General features: G+C 39.6%; 1 pseudogene; it reads left to right on the top strand.

The window, feature by feature from the left end:
• The first annotated feature begins 593 nt into the window (after nucleotides 1–593).
• Nucleotides 594–3,463, top strand: LOC100662878 (heat shock protein HSP 90-alpha-like; annotated as a pseudogene).
• The last annotated feature ends 4,257 nt before the right edge of the window (nucleotides 3,464–7,720 follow it).

The raw sequence follows: 7,720 nt of genomic DNA, 5'->3' as shown, positions 1-7,720 counted from the left end.
TTGTTATTAAGTGCAAATAATTCAACTTTACTGAGCTACAGTTTTTTCTTCTGTTAAAATAGAGGGCTGTACTAAGTGACCCCTAGTCTCCCCTGTAGCTCTGACATTCTATGAATCCATTAATCATGTTTTATACTTTTTATTGTGGTAAATACATGAGTAACAAAACATGTGCCATTTCAACAATCTTCGCATATACAGTTCATTGGCATTAATAACGATCATCATTTGTCCAACCATCACCCAAATTTTTCTACCACCCTTAACAGAAGCTCAAGGAGCCCTGGTGGTGCAGTGGTTAAGCCCTTGGCTGCTAACCGAAAGACTGGTGGTTCAAATCCACCAGCCGCTCTGAAAGATGTGGCAGCCAGCTTCCAAAAATAACAACTTTGGAGACCCTACAGAGCAACTCTAATCTGTTGTCTTGAGTCAAAATTGACTCAGTGGCAATGGGTACCAAAAGCTCAATGTCCCCTAAGCATTGAATCCTCCTTTCCCCCTCCCTCTTTCCTGTCTACCCCTAGTAACAACTAATAAATTTTGGAGTTGAGTTGCTTCTGCGACCTGGTGCTGCTGCGGGTCTTTTTTCCAAGATGCCTGAGGAGACCCAGAGCCAAGACAAGCCATGGAGAAGAAAGATGTGGAGACGTTTGCCTTCCAGGTCGAAATTTTTTGGTTGATGTCCTTGATCATTGTCTTAAATTATGTAGGGCGGCTGTAAGAGAAATACAAGTGGATGGCTTTAACAAAGAGAAATTTATTTTCTCAAAGCCTCGTAGGCTAGAAGTTCAAATTCAGGGCGACAGCTCCAGGAGAAGGCTTTCTTCCTCTGTCTCCTCTGTAGAAAGATCCTTCTCATAACCTCCTCCTGGACTAGGAGCTTCTCTGCACAGGAATTCTGGGTCCAAAGGACACGCTCTGCTCCCCACACTGCTTTCTTGGTGGTTTGAGGTCTCTCTGTTTCTCTGTTGGTTTCTCTCTTTTATATCTCAAAAGAGATTGATTCAAGACACGATCCAGTCTTGTAGATTGAGCCCTGCTTATTAACATAACTGCCACCTATCCCACCTCATTAACGTCATAGAGGTAGGATTTACAACACAAAGGAAAATCAGGTCAGATGACAAAATGGTGGATAATCACACCATACTGGGAATCATGGCCTAGCCAAACTGATACACATATTTTTGGGGGACACAATTCAATTCATGACAATCATCAATATTTTCTACTCGAAGAAAGAGATCTTTCTGAGTAAGCTTATTTCAATTTCATCAGATGTTCCGGACAAAATCAGATATGAAACTTTACACATCCCAGTAAACTAGAGTCTGGGCAAGAGCTGCATATTAATCTCATTCGAAACAAGCAAGATTGAAACCTCATGATTGTGGACACTGGAATTGGGATCACCAAAGTGTTTATGGAAGCTTTTAGGCTGGCACAGACATCTCCATGATTGGCCAGTTTGAGATGGGGTTTTATTCTGCACACTCAGTTGCTGAGAAAGTGACTGTGATCGCCAAACACAAAGATGATGAGCAGCGTGTGTGAGAGTCTTCAGCAGGAGGGTTGTTCACAGTTAGGATGGACACAAGTGAACCTATGGGTCATGGATCAAAGGTTATCCTACATTTGAAAGAAGACCAAACTGAGTACATGAAGGAAAAAAGAATGAAGGAGATAGTGAAGAAAAATTCTCAATTTATTGGTGATCCAATTATTCCTTTTGTGGAGAAAAAATGAGATAAAGAAGTGAGTGATGATGAGGCTGAAGAAATGGGAGAAAAAGAAGAGATGGAGTCTGATGACAATCCTGAAATAGATGTTGGTTCTGATGAAGAAAAAGAAAAAAAGAAGGATGGTGACAAGAAGAAGAAAAAGGAGATAAAGGAATAGTACATCGACCAAGAGGTACTCAACAAAACAAAGCCACTTGGATCAGAAATCCTGACAATATTACCAATGAAGAATACGGAGAATTCTGTGAGAGCTTGGCCAGTGACTGGGAAAATCACTTGGCCGTGAAGCATTTCTCAGTTGAAGGTCAGAGGAGCCCTGGTGGTGAAGTAGTTAAGAGTTTGGCTGCTGATTAAAAGGTCAGCAGTTTAAATCCACCATTCATTCCTTGAAGACCCTATGAGGCAGTTCTACTCTGCCCTATAAGGTCTCTATGAGTCGGAATTGACTCTATGGCAACGGGTTTGGTTTTTGGTCTCTTTGTCCGAAGACATGCTCCCTTTGACCTATTTGAAAACAGAAAGAAAAAGAATAACATTAAATTGTACATACGCAGAATTTTTAACATAGATATCTGTGAGAAGCTAATCTCTGAATACCTGAATTTCATCACAGGCATGGTGGACTCTGAAGATCTCCCTCTAAATATTTCCCATAAGATGTTGCAACAAAGCAAAATTTTAAAAGCTGTCAGAAAAAATTTGGTCAAAAAGTGCTTAGAGCTCTTCACTGAACTGGTGGAAGATAAAGAGAACTACAAAAATTTTATGAGCAGTTCTCTAAAAACATTAAGCTTGGAATACATGAAGACTCTCAATAGGAAGAAGCTTTCAGAGCTGTTAAGATATTACGCATCTTCTTCAGGGGATGAGATGGTTTCTTTCAAGGACTATTGCACCAGAATGAAGGAAAACCAGAAACACATATACTACATCACTGATGAAACCAAGGACCAAGTTGCTAACTTGGTCTTTGTGAAAAGTCTCCAGAAGCATGGCTTAGAAGTGATCTATATGATCAAGCCCATTGATGAGTACTGTGTCTACGAGTTGAAGGAATCTGAAAGAAAGACTTTAGTGTCAGTCACCAAAGAGGGCTTGGAAATTCCAGAAGAGGAGAAAAAAAAAAAAAAGAACAGGAAGAGAAAAAAACAGAGTTTGAAAATCTCTGCAAAATCATGAAAGACATCTTGGAGAAAAAAGTTGAAAAGGTGGTAGTGTCAAACTGATTCATCACGTCCCCTTGCTGCATTGTCACAAGCACATATGGCTGGAAGGCAAACATGGAAAGAATCATGAAGGCTCAAGCCCTAAGGGACAACTAAACAATGGGCTATATGGCAGCAAAGAAACACCTGAAGATAAACAGTGACCATTCCATTACTGAGCAAAAGGCTGAGGCTGGCAAGAATGATAACTCTGTGAAGGATCTGCTTATCTTACTCTACAAAACCACACTCCTGTCTTCTGGCTTTAATTTAGAAGATCCCCAGACACATGTTGACAAGATCTACAGGATGATCAAACTTGGTCCGGGTATTGATGAAGATGGTCCTACTGACAATACCAGCGCTGCTGTCACTGAAGAAATGTCACCCCTCGAAGGAGATGATGGCACATCGTGCATGGAAGAAGTCTCCTGAGCTCTGCCTGAGGGATCACTTGTACATGTATTTCATACTTTATCCTCATTCACTCTGATAATATATTTTCAAGGATTTTTTTCTTTATTTTTGTTAATCTCTTAAAAATCTGTATGGCATGACAATAAGAGGAAGATTAAGATTTCTTTCTACTGCTAACTGTGATACTGTGATACTTTAGGCACTAAAGCAGAGCTAGTAGTTTTCTTCTAGTTTAACATTACCTTATTTAACAGATCGAGGTAATGTTTTTTGTAGGGTGTATGTAACCTAATGTTAACTCAGTGGCCTAAAATGTTTAGCTATTAGGCAGATTCCTTAGTTAATGAAATTTTTTGTCACTGAAGTCTTGAGATATACCTTGATGTTTAAAAGAAAAATCTTTGTTAAAATAACTTGAGTTTCACCTTCTAGTATCTTATTTTTAAGCCTTCCATCCCCTGTAGTTACCAACTGTGAGTGTACTAGGTCTCTAGATGTTAGTATGCTACACTGAACCAACTCAAAGGGCTTGTTTTCCAAAGAAGAAAGTATGAATTAGAGTAGCAAAGTTATGTACCTACCTAGGCATGGAAGAAGTCGACTAAGCTCTTCCTGAGGTAAAGTATTATAATGAAATGTGCAAAGACCTGAAGAAGAAAACAAAAAGGGATGAACACGCTTCACATTTCTCAAGCTGAAAGAAATGAAAAAGTTCAAGCCTCGAGTCGCAATTTTAAAGAATTCTATGGGGAATATATTAAGCCACACAGGAAGCATCAAAAGAAGATGGAAGAATTACAAAGAGTCACTGTACCAAAAATAATTGATCAACCTTCAACCGTTTCAGGAGGTAGCATAAGATCAAGAACAGATGGTCCCGAACAAGAGGTTCAAATTGCACTGAAGGCAGTTTGTTGTCAACCAACTGAAACAGATCCATATTTGTACCCATTCCGAAGGAAGGAGATCCAACAAAATAAGGAAATTGTTGAAAAGTATTATTAATATCACACACAAGTAAAATTTTGCTGAAGGTCATTCAAAAGCAGTTGCAGCAGTACATTCAACAGGGAACTCCCAGAAAGTCAAGCTGGATTCAGAAGAGGATGTGGAACAAGGGATATCATTGCTGATGTCAGATGGGTCTTCGCTGGAAGAAGAGAATACCAGAAGGATGTTTACCTGTGTTTTATTGACTATGCAAAAGCATTTGACTGTGTGGATCATAACAAATTATGGATAACATTGAGAAGAATGGAAATTCCAGAACACTTAATTTGGCTGTTGTGGGACCTGTATATAGACCAAGAGGCAGTCATTTGAAAAGAACAAGGAGACACTGTGTGGTTTAAAGTTGGGAAAGATGTGCATCAAGGTTGTATCCTTTCTCCATACTTATTTAATCTGTGTGCTGAGCAAATAATTCAAGAAGCTGGACTGTATGAAGAAGGATGTGCCTTCAGGATTGGAGGAGGACTCATTAACAACCCAAGATATGCAGGTAATACAACCTTGCTTGCCAAAAGTGAAGAGGACTTGAAGCACTTACTGATGAAGATCAAAGACCACAGCCTTCAGTATGGATTACACAGCAAAATAAAGAAAAAATCCTCACAACTGGACCAATAAACAACATCATGATAAGCAGAGAAAAGCTTGAAGTTGTCAAGGCTTTCATTTTACTTGAATCCACAATCAACACCCATGGAAGCAGCAGTCAAGAAACCAAAAGATGCATTGCATTGGGTAAATCTACTGCAAAAGCTCTCTTTAAAGTTAAAAAGCGAAGATGTCAACTTCAGGACTAAGATGCACCTGACCCCAGCCAAGGTGTTTTCCATCACCTCAAATGTGTGTGAAAGCTGGACAATGAATAAGGAAGACCTTTGAAACATGGTGCTGGCAAAGAATGCTGAATATACCATGGACTGCCAGAAGAATGAACCAATCTGACTTGGAAGAAGTACAGCCGGAATGCTCATTAGAAGCAAGGATGGCAAGACTTCGCCTCACATACTTTGGGCATATTATGAGGAGGGACCAGTCCCTAGAAAAGGACATTATTCTTGGTGAAGGAGAGGAAGACCCTCAATGAGATGGATTGACACAGTGGCTGCAACAATGGACTCAAGCATAGCAACTATTGTGGGGATGGCACTGGACAGGGCAGTGTTTTGTTCTGTTGTACATAGGGTCACTATGAGTCAGAACTGACTCTATGGTACCTACCAACAACAGGCTATTGCGAGGGTAGCTTGAAAAATAACCCCACTAAGCTTGTGAGTGGAAATGTAATGCCCAGATCACCTGCCGTGTCAAAAGGTTGTAACAAATACAGTTAAAAAAAAAAAAAAAAACCTTTGGCTTGATACAGTTGCCTATTCTATATATTTTATTTGAGTGGGGTCATACAATATTTGTCCTTTTATAACTGACTCATTTCATTCAGTATGTTTCCAAGGTTCATCCACATTACAGCATGCATGAGGACTTCATTTCTCTTTATGTTGTTAGGTGCCACGGAGTTGGTTCCAACTCATAACGACCCTATGTACAACAGAACAAAACACTGCCCAGTCCTGCACCATCCTTTCAATTGTTGCTACGTTTGAGCCTATTGTTGCAATTGATCTCATTTAGGGTCTTCCTCTTTTTTTGCTGACCCTTTACTTTACCAAGAATGATGTCCTTCTCAGGAACTAGTCCCTAAGTCTCACCATCTTCCTGACTAAGGGGCATTCTGGCTGTACTTCTTCCTAGACAGATTTGTTCATTCTTGTGGCAGTCTGTGGTATATTCAATATTTTTCATCAACACCATAATACAAAGGCATCAATTATTCTTCAGTCTTCTTTATTCACTGTTCAGGTTTCATATGTATTAAGGCGATTGAAAATACCATGGGTTGGGTCAGGCACACTTTAGTCCTCAAGGTGACAGCTTTGCTTTTTAACACTTTAAAGAGGTCTTTTGCAGCAGATTTGCCCGATGAAATGCATCATTTGATTTCTTGACTGCTGCTTCTATGGGAGTTAATTCTGGATCCAGATAAAATGAAATCCTTCACAATTTCAACATTTTCTCTTCCAGTCAGTTGACCAGGTAGCTGTCTTCCAAATTCCTTGGCATAGATGAGTGAGAACCTCTAATGCAGCATTCATTTGTTGATACATCTCAATTGGTATTCCATCAAATCCTGAAGCCTTGTTTTTTGCCAGTGCCTTCAGTGTAGCTTGGAGCCCTGGTGGTTAAGAGCTTGGCTGCTAACCAAAATGTCGGTAGGTCGAATCCACCAGATGCTACTTGGAAACCCTGAGAGGTAGTTCTACTCTGTCTTATAGGGTCACTGTAAGTCAGAATTGACTCCATGGCAATGGGTTTTGGTTCAGTGCAGTTTGGACTTCTTCCTTCAGTACCATCAGTTCTTGATCATATTCTGCCTTCTGAAATGGTTGAACTTTGACCAATTCCTTTTGATACAGTGACTGTGTATTCCTTCCATCTACCTTTGATGCTTCCTGTGTCATTCAATATTTTGCCCAAAGAATCCTTCAAAATTGCAACTCAAGTCTTGCATTTTTTCTTCAGTTCTTTCAGCTCGAGAAATGTGGAGCATGTTCTTCACTTTTGGTTTTCTAACTCCAGGTCTTTGCACATTTCATTATAATACTTTATCTTCTTGAGCTGCCCTTTGAAATCTTCTGTTCAGCTTTTTTACTTCATCATTTCTTCCATTCACTCTATGATCAAAAGCAAGTTTCCAAGTCTCTTCTGACATCCATTTTGGTCTTTTCTTTCTTTCCTGTCTTTTAAATGACCTTTCACTTTCTTCATGTATGATGTCCTTGATGTCTTACCACAATTTTTCTGGTCTTTGGTCAATAGCGTCCAGTGCATCAAATCTGTTCTTGAGATGGTCTCCAAATTCAGGTGGGATAAACTGAAGTTTGTATTTTGGCTGTTTTGAATTTGTTCTAATTTTCTTGTGCTTCAACTTGAACTTGCATACAAGGAGTTGATGGTCTTTTCCACACTTGGCCCATGGACTTATTCCGACTGATGATATTGAGCTTTTCCATCATGTCTTTCCACAGATGTAGTCAATTTGATTTCTGTGTTTCCCATCTGGTGAGGTCCATGTGTATAGCTGCTGTTTATGTTGTTGAAAAAATATATTTGCAATAAGGAGATTGGTCTTATAAAATTCTGTCACGTGATCTCCAGTGCCATTTATATCACCAAGGCCATATTTTCCAACTACCAACACTTCTTTGTTTCCATCTATCATGGATTGAATTGTGTCCCCCCAAAACATCTGTCAACTTGACTAGGTCATGTTTCCCTTGTTTGTGTGAT

The sequence above is a fragment of the Loxodonta africana genome, chromosome 15 (assembly GCF_030014295.1).
Source record: "Loxodonta africana isolate mLoxAfr1 chromosome 15, mLoxAfr1.hap2, whole genome shotgun sequence".
Classification (NCBI taxonomy): domain Eukaryota; kingdom Metazoa; phylum Chordata; class Mammalia; order Proboscidea; family Elephantidae; genus Loxodonta; species Loxodonta africana.
This window is presented reverse-complemented; position numbering and strand designations above follow the sequence as displayed.